Below are 12,250 nucleotides of genomic sequence, written 5' to 3'. Positions count from 1 at the left end.
GGATGTAGATGTAGATGTAGAATGCATAGCGAAAGATACGCAACTGCAACTTACATTTAGATCTAATTTACTTTGTAAAAAGAAAACGTCGACTATACTCTGTTCATCATAAGAATAAACCTGATGTAAACAAACACAAACGCGATGAGCGGTCAGAAAGCGTAGCATACGTACATCTGTGTTGTTACGCTCTTAGAAGTAGGTCCTATTATGTATTAGATATCTTATTACTAAGTTACGTTAAATTATACTTTAAGATGTTCTAATATATTAATAGCTATCGACGTTTTTCTTAATCACACTGGAGCTACGTAATTTTTATTTAAAAAATCGTGTACAGTCACAGTCTCCGTATTGTTGTGCTCTGATTGTCGGACTGTTAATACGTACTATGAAACTCGCTTAGGCTGCTTCCTGCTCCGTAGTGAAACACGCGTGTGGAACACGGTTAAAAAGTGCCGAGAAATACGTTGTTCTTAATGTTTTTCATAAATTTACAGAAAAAAGTCGGCTTTGAAGCCTTCCAGGGGACTGTATTTGATATAGTTGATATACACATACACAGGGGATGTACAGCGGAATCGGTTGCGTAGTAGGCAGAAAAATCTGATGTAGTTTTACGATCGGAGGTTCAAATTTCGCATTGTTCAACTTTTTTTCGTTCAGTGAAGTACTTACATCTCGTAACTGTAAAATTCATCATTATTTTTTATGACTAATGCAAACTTTCTTGTTTCTAATTACACACTGCACGCGAAATTCCTATAAATTCTTAATTGTCGATATTTTATAAAAGATTGTTGATAATGGTTGCTTGTCGTAGAAAGTTGAAAAACAATCATTTTCACGGCATCGAGCACAGCATAAAATGCTGCATTTTTACATTTGCCACTGTACCATTACAATATGAATCAAACAGAACTGATATGGGGCCAAGTTAACGGATTTGTCGTGAGAAGTAACAAGACTGTTAAGCTGCCAGACGTACTGCAACTAATGCACGCAGCTTTCTCACGTGTCACTGCCGCACGCAGGCGAGATATAAACTCATGATCATGAATTAAGGATAACTGCAGAATGTGGTGCCACACAACGTGGCACTACACATAACTGGCGCCAACAGCATAGGCACATAGGGAACACACACGACACAGACCTGTAAGACCACGGTATTGGTGAAGAATTGTGAAAACCGTCCCAAAACACATGTGCTACAAAACCCCACTGTTTCCTGCGCATGTACGCCGACATCAATATGGGATATGACCACCATGCACACGTACACAGGCCGCACTACGGGTTGGCATACTCTGGATCAGGTGCTCTAGCAGCTGCTGGGGTATAGTCTCCCATTCTTGCACCAGTGCCTGTCGGAGCTCCTGAAGTGTCTCTGGTTCCTGGTTCACGCCAGATGAAAACCCGGCGAGAATCACTGTTCAGGCTATACCTAGACTTGTCCGTGAACATAACCTGCGACCACTGTTCCAATGACCATGTACTGTGTTCTTGACACCAGGCCTTAAGGGCTCTCTTTTTATTTTATTTATTTATTTATTTATTTAACCTGATCAGATTAGGGCCATCAGGCCCTCTCTTACATCGGACCAGTGTTCCACACATGCAGCATTTCACACATCAGAGTTACATCATGACCATAGTTTAAATGAGAATATTAGCTTACTCTAGTTACAATATGAATAAAGAGTAGTGACTAAGACCTAATAAAGTAAATGCGGCATTATTTTTACAACAGGTGCTATACATACAGATTATGATAAAAGCAATAATAATAACAGCAAAAAAAGTAATGATAAACATGACTAAGACCTAATAAACTAATTGCTGGCAGTATTTTTACAGCAGGTGCTATACATACAGATTATGATAAAAGCAATAATAATAACAGTAAAAAAATCAGATAATAATGACAAACATGAGAAGGATTGGCAATAGTAATGGAGGTTTGTGCAGGTGTACATAATATCTTGGTGTGTAAAGTAGATGTTTACTAGTTTAGCGTGTTTTGGAGAATGGAGATTTAAGGAGGGAGACAGATGGAAGTAATGAGGTGATGTGCATTCATGTACAGAGAAAGGCATTACTGTTGCTTAAGTAGATACGTCATTAACTGTTTTTTGAAGCTGGACATGTTTTTAAGTTCTCTAACATAACGAGGGAGGTTATTCCAGATTCGGGTTCCCGCTACTTTAAAGGACTTGGAGAAGGTGACTGAGCGATGAAGTGGAACGGAGAGGATTTTATTATAATAGGAACGTCTGTTTCTGTCATGTTGTTCCGACATGAGCGTTAGGGACGAGGAGACATATGAGGGACAGTTTACATTTATAAGGCAGTAGATGAGACAGAGTGTATGGAAATCTCTGCGTTTGTCTGCACGCAGCCAGGACAATTTTGCATAATCTGGTGAAATGTGATCAAAAAGTCGAACGTCACAGATATATCGGACGCAGGCATTCATGACCAGTTCTAGACGTCGGGAATTTTCCTGAGAGAGGCCTTGTATGATAATATCGCTGTAGTCAATGATTGGGAGTATAAGCGTTTGTACTAATTTCTTTTTCAGATCGAAAGGGAAGAGTTTTTTATATTTTTGTAGGACATGAAGGGATTCTGATGCTTTTTTGCATACTGCAGTTACGTGCTCTGTCCAATTTTGTGACCAGGGGTCAGTGGAATGCACCTTGCAGGTCTCTGGGCGAATAAACCATGTCTGTTCAAGGTCAGTCGTCTGTAGACTGTGTGTCTGGAGCCAACTGTTCCTGTGGCTGCGGTAAGGTCCCGAGCAAGGTTACCTGCTTTACTCCGTGGCCGTCTGCGTGTTGTAAACTGTGGACGTCCCGTACTGTAGCGCCTGGGCACGTTTCCTGTCTGCTGGAATCGTTGCCTTAATCTTGAGATCACACTTTGTGGCACACGGAGGGCCCGCGCTACAACCTGCTGTGTTTCACCAGCCCCGTCATAATGTCAGCAATATGTGTTCTTTGAGCCATTTTCAACTCACAGTCACTATTAGCACGTCTGAAAACGTCCGCACACTTACTCGCTGCACCGTACTCTGACATGCATCTAAACCTCTGCGTATGTGGACCGCTGCCAACGCCATGTGCGACGACCGAAGGTCAAATGCACCGCATGGTCATTCCCCGAGGTGATTTAAACCCGCAAACCGCCCACTAGAGCGTTGTTTCACCATGTATCAGCATGAGTGTAGAACGGAACGTCAGAAAAAAAGAGTGGGAAATGCGGCCCGTGACTGGCTTCGTGTATTCTGTTGTTACTCGACACGTTATCAACGTAACAGATGACAGTTCCAGAACTGACATGTATTTCTCGGATTCAGATAACGGAGGAGATTACCAGACGATCGGCTGTAATTAATACCTTCAGTGGCTTTAGTATTCAATAATACCGTGTAATCTCTGCACTGTGCTTTTGTACCACACATAGCTCGCTAGGAAAAATTACTCTGTGTTTAAGTTAGGAATTTTCATCACTCTTGTTTGTAATTAGAATACAATGATAGGCGAGAACGAGAGCGTTTTATGCTTTCCGTCTGGTCAGAAGGCGAGTGCGGTAGTGCTGGAGTTTTGCCGAATATTTTTTCATTCTCTTTAAAAATTAAATGACATTGGAAGCCATATTGTTTCTCTCTTCGTCACATTTTACGTCTTAACTGCGACTGCTCACATCATTGCAGGTTAGTTGGATCAGCTGGCTGGCCACTGCTGTCCAAGTTAAATGCGCCGGTAAAGCTGTTGTCCCGCATTAACGCTCATTTTATGTGCGTGTGACACAGCATAAAACGTATCCTTAAGATTGTACTTGGCTGTGTTGGACACAGCTTGGTTTCAGCTCCACATGAAAAGAAATCCAACGAGACTGAAGCAAACGCGGAAGAATACATGGTATAATGTTTACATCAGGTTTATTCTTATGATGAACACAATACAGTACTTCATTACTCTAGTGAAAGGGTTTAACACAAAGCAGTTCCATCTCCATCAAATTCCTAAGCACGCCGTTTAGTTAAAATTAATTTGGCGTGACTGAGGCAAACCCGAGTAGGAACTGCACTCTGTGATGCTTGGCGCCGTTTTGTAGTCCCGGATGGTGAAGCACAGATAGTGAAGCGTCGAAAAGCTTCGAGGCTCTTCGAGATGGTTGCGGATGGGGGAGAAATGGAATGAGCGTAGTGGAATGTTTGCTGCGTGTGTAGATGAGACAGTGTGGAGGGGAGAGAAAGGGAGAGAGAGAGAGAGAGAGAGAGAGAGAGAGAGAGAGAGAGAGAGAGAGAGAGGGAGGGAGAGGGAGAGGGAGAGAGAGAGAGAGAGAGAGAGAAGGAGACGGCGTCAGCATGGCTGCTACCTGCATGTTTATTGACGAGTACCGAATCTCCGCAGACCTACTCACACAGGCTGAATTGTTTTATTCGTCGTCTTTGACAGTATCACTATCGCACATTTATTGCGATGCTTGTCACCTCATTATTACGCATTAGGAGAGAAAATAGCTTTTATAAAACCAACATTGATATGAGATTTACAAGTTTTTTTTTCCTAGTATGTAACAAGATTTGATGTGCTTTGTTCTTTAGGTCGATATTATTTTGGCGGAGCCCTCGCTGAGGCCGAGGGCTCTGCAGAGCACGCTTTGAGAATCACTGGCTTAGAAAAAGACATTCGTAAACACTCTATGAGCCTGAAGGTACCACAAAAGCTCCCTTTAGCCAGTCATAAAGGGCTATCAGAATCTAGTGGTATCCTGATGGAAAGAAAAATTTGCAGTTCCCCAATCTGTCCAATACATGGCAACGGGTAAGTGTCAGCCGCAATATTCTTGTTTACTGTCCTCATATTTACACATAGGCGATATGTCCTCTGACGACTGATTAATTTTTTGGTGCTATCGCGACTGGAGACCGGCTGATGACTGGATAATTCCTGCATCATGTTGCTGCTTGACTGTTCCTTCCACAAGACTCTGCAATTGACGCGGAATTCAGTATGGCTTCTCTGCTGTTGGCCTGGCATTCCTGGGAGGATTTTCGTGATAAAAGATGCCAGCAGTGGGCACGTATTGCCTTTCCTCAAAAACCAAGAATACCCCTCCAAAACTGAATACAGCAGACTCCACTCAAAGTCAGTTATACGTAATAGCTTACTTTGTAACTGCTGTTTAAGGGGTCAGGTGACAGTGTGTACTTCTCGGATAGTCAATGGCATCTGTCTACCCTCAATTCTCTCTTCAGAAATGGGTTCCTCATCCTCAATTATTTCCTGCATGTTGGTCAGTGTGGTCGCAGGCAGTGTTACTACGAAGGGAAGCCAAAATGCACGGGGACTTTTGCAGTTTCTCGCCATAGGGCTTGGTAACACTGCTGGTATCAAGGGATGAAGTACTGTCGTCTGCAACAGCTCTATACAACGCGTCACAAATATTCCCGCGTTAGTCGTATTGTAGCAGACCGTAAAACATGGCAGCTCCATTGTCGATCTGTACCATGGAGGAAATAAGGGCAGTGACTCGCTTTTTTTGCGGAGGGTGTTAAACCTGCAGAAATCATTCGTCGAATGCAAGCACAGTGTCAGCTGTTTATCGCGAAGGAAAATCTACGAATGGGTGGAGCGCTTCAAACAGCGAAGAACTTTTCTATGTGACGAGGAAAGGCGGGTCATCGACATCAACAACTGAGGACAGTTTGGAAATCGTTGAAGGTATGGTCATGGAAAACAAATGAATCGCCATATCACTCATGGTTCAGCGTATTCCATCTTAGACAACAAGCAAATTTTCGCGAAGTACACTCCTGGAAACGGAAAAAAGAACACATTGACACCGGTGTGTCAGACCCACCATACTTGCTCCGGACACTGCGAGAGGGCTGTACAAGCAATGATCACACGCACGGCACAGCGGACACACCAGGAACCGCGGTGTTTGCCGTCAAATGGCGCTAGCTGCGCAGCATTTGTGCACCGCCGCCGTCAGTGTCAGCCAGTTTGCCGTGGCATACGGAGCTCCATCGCAGTCTTTAACACTGGTAGCATGCCGCGACAGCGTGGACGTGAACCGTATGTGCAGTTGACGGACTTTGAGCGAGGTCGTATAGTGGGCATGCGGGAGGCCGGGTGGACGTACCACCGAATTGCTCAACACGTGGGGCGTGAGGTCTCCACAGTACATCGATGTGGTCGCCAGTGGTCGGCGGAAGGTGCACGTGCCCGTCGACCTGGGACCGGACCACAGCGACGCACGGATGCACGCCAAGACCGTAGGATCCTACGCAATGCCGTAGGGGACCGCACCGCCACTTCCCAGAAAATTAGGGACACTGTTGCTCCTGGGGTATCGGCGAGGACCATTCGCAACCGTCTCCATGAAGCTGGGCTACGGTCCCGCACACCGTTAGGCCGTCTTCCGCTCACGCCCCAACATCGTGCAGCCCGCCTCCAGTGGTGTCGCGACAGGCGTGAATGGAGGGACGAATGGAGACGTGTCGTCTTCAGCGATGAGAGTCCTTCTGCCTTGGTGCCAATGATGATCGTATGCGTGTTTGGCGCCGTGCAGGTGAGCGCCACAATCAGGACTGCATACGACCGAGGCACACAGGGCCAACACCCGGCATCATGGTGTGGGGAGCGATCTCCTACACTGGCCGTACACCTCTGGTGATCGTCGAGGGGACACTGAATAGTGCACGGTACATCCAAACCGTCATCGAACCCATCGTTCTACCATTCCTAGACCGGCAAGGGAACTTGTTGTTCCAACAGGACAATGCACATCCGCATGTATCCCGTGCCACCCAACGTGCTCTAGAAGGTGTAAGTCAGCTACCCTGGCCAGCAAGATCTCCGGATCTGTCCCCCATTGAGCATGTTTGGGACTAGATGAAGCGTCGTCTCACGCGGTCTGCACGTCCAGGACGAACGCTGGTCCAACTGAGGCGCCAGGTGGAAATGGCATGGCAAGCCGTTCCACAGGACTACATCCAGCATCTCTACGATCGTCTCCATGGGAGAATAGCAGCCTGCATTGCTGCGAAAGGTGGATATACACTGAACTAGTGCCGACATTGTGCATTCTCTGTTGCCTGTGTCTATGTGCCTGTGGTTCTGTCAGTGTGATCATGTGATGTATCTGACACCAGGAATGTGTGAATAAAGTTTCCCCTTCTTGGGACAATGAATTCACGGTGTTCTTATTTCAATTTCCAGGAGTGTATGTGCACAGTAGGTACCGAAGCAATTGTCAGCACAGCGATAGGTGTGAAGAGAAGCAGCGAACAGTGATAACTATTGCCCGCATCTCGTGGTATTGCGGTAGAGTTCTCGATACCCACGCCAGGGTTCCCGGGCTCGATTCCCGGCGGGGTCAGGGATTTTCTCTGTCTCGTGATGGCTGGGTGTTGTGTGCTGTCCTTAGGTTAGTTAGGTTTAACTAGTTCTAAGTTCTAGTGGACTGATGACCTCAGATGTTAAGTCCCATAGTGCTCAGAGCCATTGGAAGTGATAACTATTGTGATGTGTTGCGAACCAAACCGAAACCTGCAGTCAGATCCAAGCGTCGGGGAAAACTGCGAAAAGTATCATCTTACAGCAAGTTAGCGTTCGGCCACATTCAGCCAATAGGAGGCCGAAATAATAAAGGAGTTTGGATTCGAATTGCTGGACACCCGGCACACAGTCGAAACCTGCGTACAAGCGACTTCCATATGTTTGGACCATTGAAGGAAGTTCTCAGGGGAAGATGTGCAACCGATGCAGAAGTCATTGATGTAGTGCAAAATTGGCTACAAATGCAACCAAAAGTCTTTTTTCCCGACAGAACACAAAAACTTGGGAAACGCTGGACAATGTGCATCGAAATGCAGGGATGTTATGTAGAAAAATAATTCATGTTTCACTTTTCTGTCACTAGAATAGATATCCCTTTTGTCAAAAGTCCCGTACTTTTTGACTTCCCCCTCGTACATCATGTACACCAAAGTTAGTCAGGAATCCAGGAATGTTTGTTCCCATAGTTTCAGTCCTACACAGGTCCTGTCTCACTTGCACCTGTGCTCTTTTGAGTGAAATGAAATGAAATGTCGTGTGACTAGGGCCTCCCATCGGGTAGACCGTTCGCTTGGTGCAAGTCTTTCGATTTGACGCCACTTCGGCGACTTGCGCTTCGATGGGGATGAAATGATGATGATTAGGACAACACAACACCAAGTCCCTGAGCGGACAAAATCTCCGACCCAGCCGGGAATCAAACCCGGGTCCTTTGGATTGACAGTCTGTCGCGCTGACCACTCAGCTACCGGGGGCGGACGCCCTTTTGAGTGTGTCATCCAAAAATATGGCTCTTTTGGGCTCTGAGTTTTTACAGTCAACCAGAGAAACCTTGTAATGATGTCTGCCTCTCTCACTGCTCAACGTGACCGGCCACCATCTGCAAAGACGTGAACCATATTTTTCAAAGCCATCCTACGGGCCGAACAGTAAGCGATCGCACTTCTGACACCAAATTTGTACAAGTCCACCCCCAGAACGTGGAGGCGACCAGTGGCAGGGACGGGAGATGGGGCGCCGGAAGGAATGGCTGTTGGGGACGAAAGTGAGAAATTCGGTGAAGCTTGGATCTATGTTCCCAATGAAAAGGTACTTGAGGCTTCGCCATAGGAAGTGGAAGTTACAGAATGACTGCCAGTCTATGGTTTGGACCTAACTAAGAGAACAGGAAGCGGGAGAGTTGGCGGTTCACATCTGTGTGGCTGGTGGCTTGCCCTGGCAAGCGGTGACACAGATAGATGGCACTAAGTCTCCTGCTCTGATTCTGGAAGCTCAGACAGACGTCTGCTCTGGCTGAAGTCTGGACTACAAGAGATAAAACAACTGCGTTCAGCACTCCAAAAAAGCTCCAACGATCACAAATCTGACAGCCTGACTTGCTATTGGCTAAACCATGTGCTGATTCGACAATGAACTAAGCAGAGGGCTCAAGCGCTCTTTTGTCAGCGGTTTCAACTGTGGAGAAGTGTATTGTTTCTGAAGGCAGGTAGCATGGGTCGTGCAGGCGCGGTAAAGGCATACAAAGTGAAGCTGGAAAACTGGTATACGCAACTGGTGTCTATGAAATAAAATGTTTTTACACTAAATTCCCAAATATTCCTAGACTGGCACCTTGTACAGGATAGATTTACATCTACATCTACATGGATACTCTGCAAATCACATTAAAGTGCCTGGCAGAGGGTTCACCGAACCACCTTCACAATTCTCTATAATTTTAATCTCCTATAGCGCGCGAAAAGAATGAACACTTATATCTTTCTGTACGAGATATGATTTCCCTTATTTTATCGTGGTGATCGTTCTTCCCCATGTAGGTCGGTGTCAACAAAATATTTTAGCGTTCAAAGGAGAAAGTTGGTGATAGGAATTTCGTGAGAAGTTTCCGTCGCAACGAAAAACGCCTTTCTTTTAATGATTTCCAGCCCAAATCCTGTATCATTTCTGTGACACTCTCTCCCACATTTCGCGATAGTACAAAACGTGCTGCCTTTCTTTGAACTTTTTTAATGTACTCCGTCAGTCCTATCTGGTAAGAATCCCACACCGCGCAGCAGTATTCTAGAAGAGGACGGACAAGCGTAGTGTAAGTCCTTAGTTGACTACATGACAGCCTGCCCACGTGGATAGAATGCTGAAACGTCCCCTTAGAAAAACTATACATGACTGTGCTTAAACTGACACACAGTACCTTTAGCTCAACGCAATCTGTCTTTCAATAATCCCTACAAAACAATGGCTCTGACTAACAATAACCTATACCTTTCATGAATCACTTACCTCACAAAAATCTTCGGTACTCAAACTACTGCAATACAGCGAGCGCCACTACCGCCAGCTAAATAAAAGATTCAAACTACTGAAGGCACTAACTACTGATAGATTGTGATAGAGAACAAACCACGTATTTACCTTAATAGTGTTCAAAAGTCATAATACACTCCTGGAAATGGAAAAAAGAACACATTGACACCGGTGTGTCAGACCCACCATACTTGCTCCGGACACTGCGAGAGGGCTGTACAAGCAATGATCACACGCACGGCACAGCGGACACACCAGGAACCGCGGTGTTGGCCGTCGAATGGCGCTAGCTGCGCAGCATTTGTGCACCGCCGCCATCAGTGTCAGCCAGTTTGCCATGGCATACGGAGCTCCATCGCAGTCTTTAACACTGGTAGCATGCCGCGACAGCGTGGTCGTGAACCGTATGTGCAGGTGACGGACTTAGAGCGAGGGCGTATAGTGGGCATGCGGGAGGCCGGGTGGACGTACCGCCGAATTACTCAACACGTGGGGCGTGAGGTCTCCACAGTACATCGATGTGGTCGCCAGTGGTCGGCGGAAGGTGCACGTGCCCGTCGACCTGGGACCGGACCGCAGCTACGCACGGATGCACGCCAAGATCGTAGGATCCTACGCAGTGCCGTAGGGGACCGCACCGCCACTTCCCAGCAAATTAGGGACACTGTTGCTCCTGGGGTATCGGCGAGGACCATTCGCAACCGTCTCCATGAAGCTGGGCTACGGTCCCGCACACCTTTAGGCCGTCTTCCGCTCACGCCCCAACACCGTGCAGCCCGCCTCCAGTGGTGTCGCGACAGGCGTGAATAGAGGGACGAATGGAGACGTGTCGTCTTCAGCTATGAGAGTCGCTTCTGCCTTGGTGCCAATGATGGTCGTATGCGTGTTTGGCGCCGTGCAGGTGAGCGCCACAATCAGGACTGCATACGACCGAGTCACACAGGGCCAACACCCGGCATCATGTTTTGGGGAGCGATCTCCTACACTGGCCGTGCACCTCTGGTGATCGTCGAGGGGACACTGAATAGTGCACGGTACATCCAAACCGTCATCGAACCCATCGTTCTACCATTCCTAGACCGGCAAGGCAACTTGCTGATACAACAGGACAATGCTCGTCAGCATGTATCCCGTGCCACCCAATGTGCTCTAGAATGTGTAAGTCAACTACCCTGGCCAGCAAGATCTCCGGATCTGTCCCCCATTGAGCATGTTTGGGACTGGATGAAGCGTCGTCTCACGCGGTCTGCACGTCCAGCACGAACGCTGGTCCAACTGAGGCGCCAGGTGGAAATGGCATGGCAAGCCGTTCCACAGGACTACATCCAGCATCTCTACGATCGTCTCCATGGGAGAATAGCAGCCTGCATTGCTGCGAAAGGTGGATATACACTGTACTAGTGCCGACATTGTGCATGTTCTGTTGCCTGTGTCTATGTGCCTGTGGTTCTGTCAGTGTGATCATGTGATGGATCTGACCCCAGGAATGTGTCAATAAAGTTTCCCCTTCCTGGGACAATGAATTCACGGTGTTCTTATTTCAATTTCCAGGAGTGTATGTATGTCCAAGATCTCCTCCCAACACTTGGATCTATTTCAGCCAACTTTGGCACACAAACAGCAATATTCATGAGTATCAGCTATGTTGGATTTATAACCTCCTGGCTCCTACAGGAGAGAAGATATGGGCAAAGGCGTGTTTTCCCATTCCCTTGTGTATAGGCTGCCCTGTGTGATAGGTGTGTTGTGCTGTTATAATATCAGCTTGCTCTATTCAGCTGCTCTGCAAGGCAGCCTAAAACATCAGGGGTGCATAATAATTTTCAAGCCCCTGACTGTAGTACAAGTGTGTTGAGTAGTATCAGCAGTATCAGCCTTCTTTATCGACCCGCTTTGCACAGCAACCTGTAAATCAGTGGCAAAATAATTTTTCAAGTCCCTAACATGAAGGCTGCCCTGCACAACAGGCATGTTGTGGGAGAAGTATCAGCGTGCTTTATTGACTCGTTTTGCAGGTGCTACTCATGCTGGTAAGCATGGCTGATCGAAGTTCAGATGGACAGAGATGAGGATGGACGAAGAGCAAGGGTAGAAGGGGACAGGGATGGGGCATAGTTCGATGGACAAAGAGAGAGGGGGGAGAAGGTGTAGAAAACAGAGAGTGGAGGGAAGAGGAGGTGTACAGAAGGAAGAGATGAACTAACAGAGGGATGGGAATAGGAAATGGACATAGAAGCAGATGGGGAGCAGGAGATGGACAGACAGAATGGGGAAGAGGAAATGGACAGACAAAGGGGAGCAGGAAGAGATGGATATCGAGGACAGAGGGAGGGAAGAGGAGAAGATGTGTGTAATATATGAATATATGT

The 12,250-nt window shown here is 46.9% G+C and overlaps 1 protein-coding gene across 2 annotated transcripts in view; it reads right to left on the bottom strand.

Annotated features, from left to right (window-relative positions):
* LOC126272555 (juvenile hormone esterase-like) overlaps positions 1–12,250 on the bottom strand; it is a 378,748-nt gene that overhangs the window by 291,629 nt on the left and 74,869 nt on the right. The window lies entirely within an intron of this gene.

This window comes from Schistocerca gregaria, chromosome 5 (genome assembly GCF_023897955.1).
Source record: "Schistocerca gregaria isolate iqSchGreg1 chromosome 5, iqSchGreg1.2, whole genome shotgun sequence".
NCBI classification, from domain to species: domain Eukaryota; kingdom Metazoa; phylum Arthropoda; class Insecta; order Orthoptera; family Acrididae; genus Schistocerca; species Schistocerca gregaria.
This window is presented reverse-complemented; position numbering and strand designations above follow the sequence as displayed.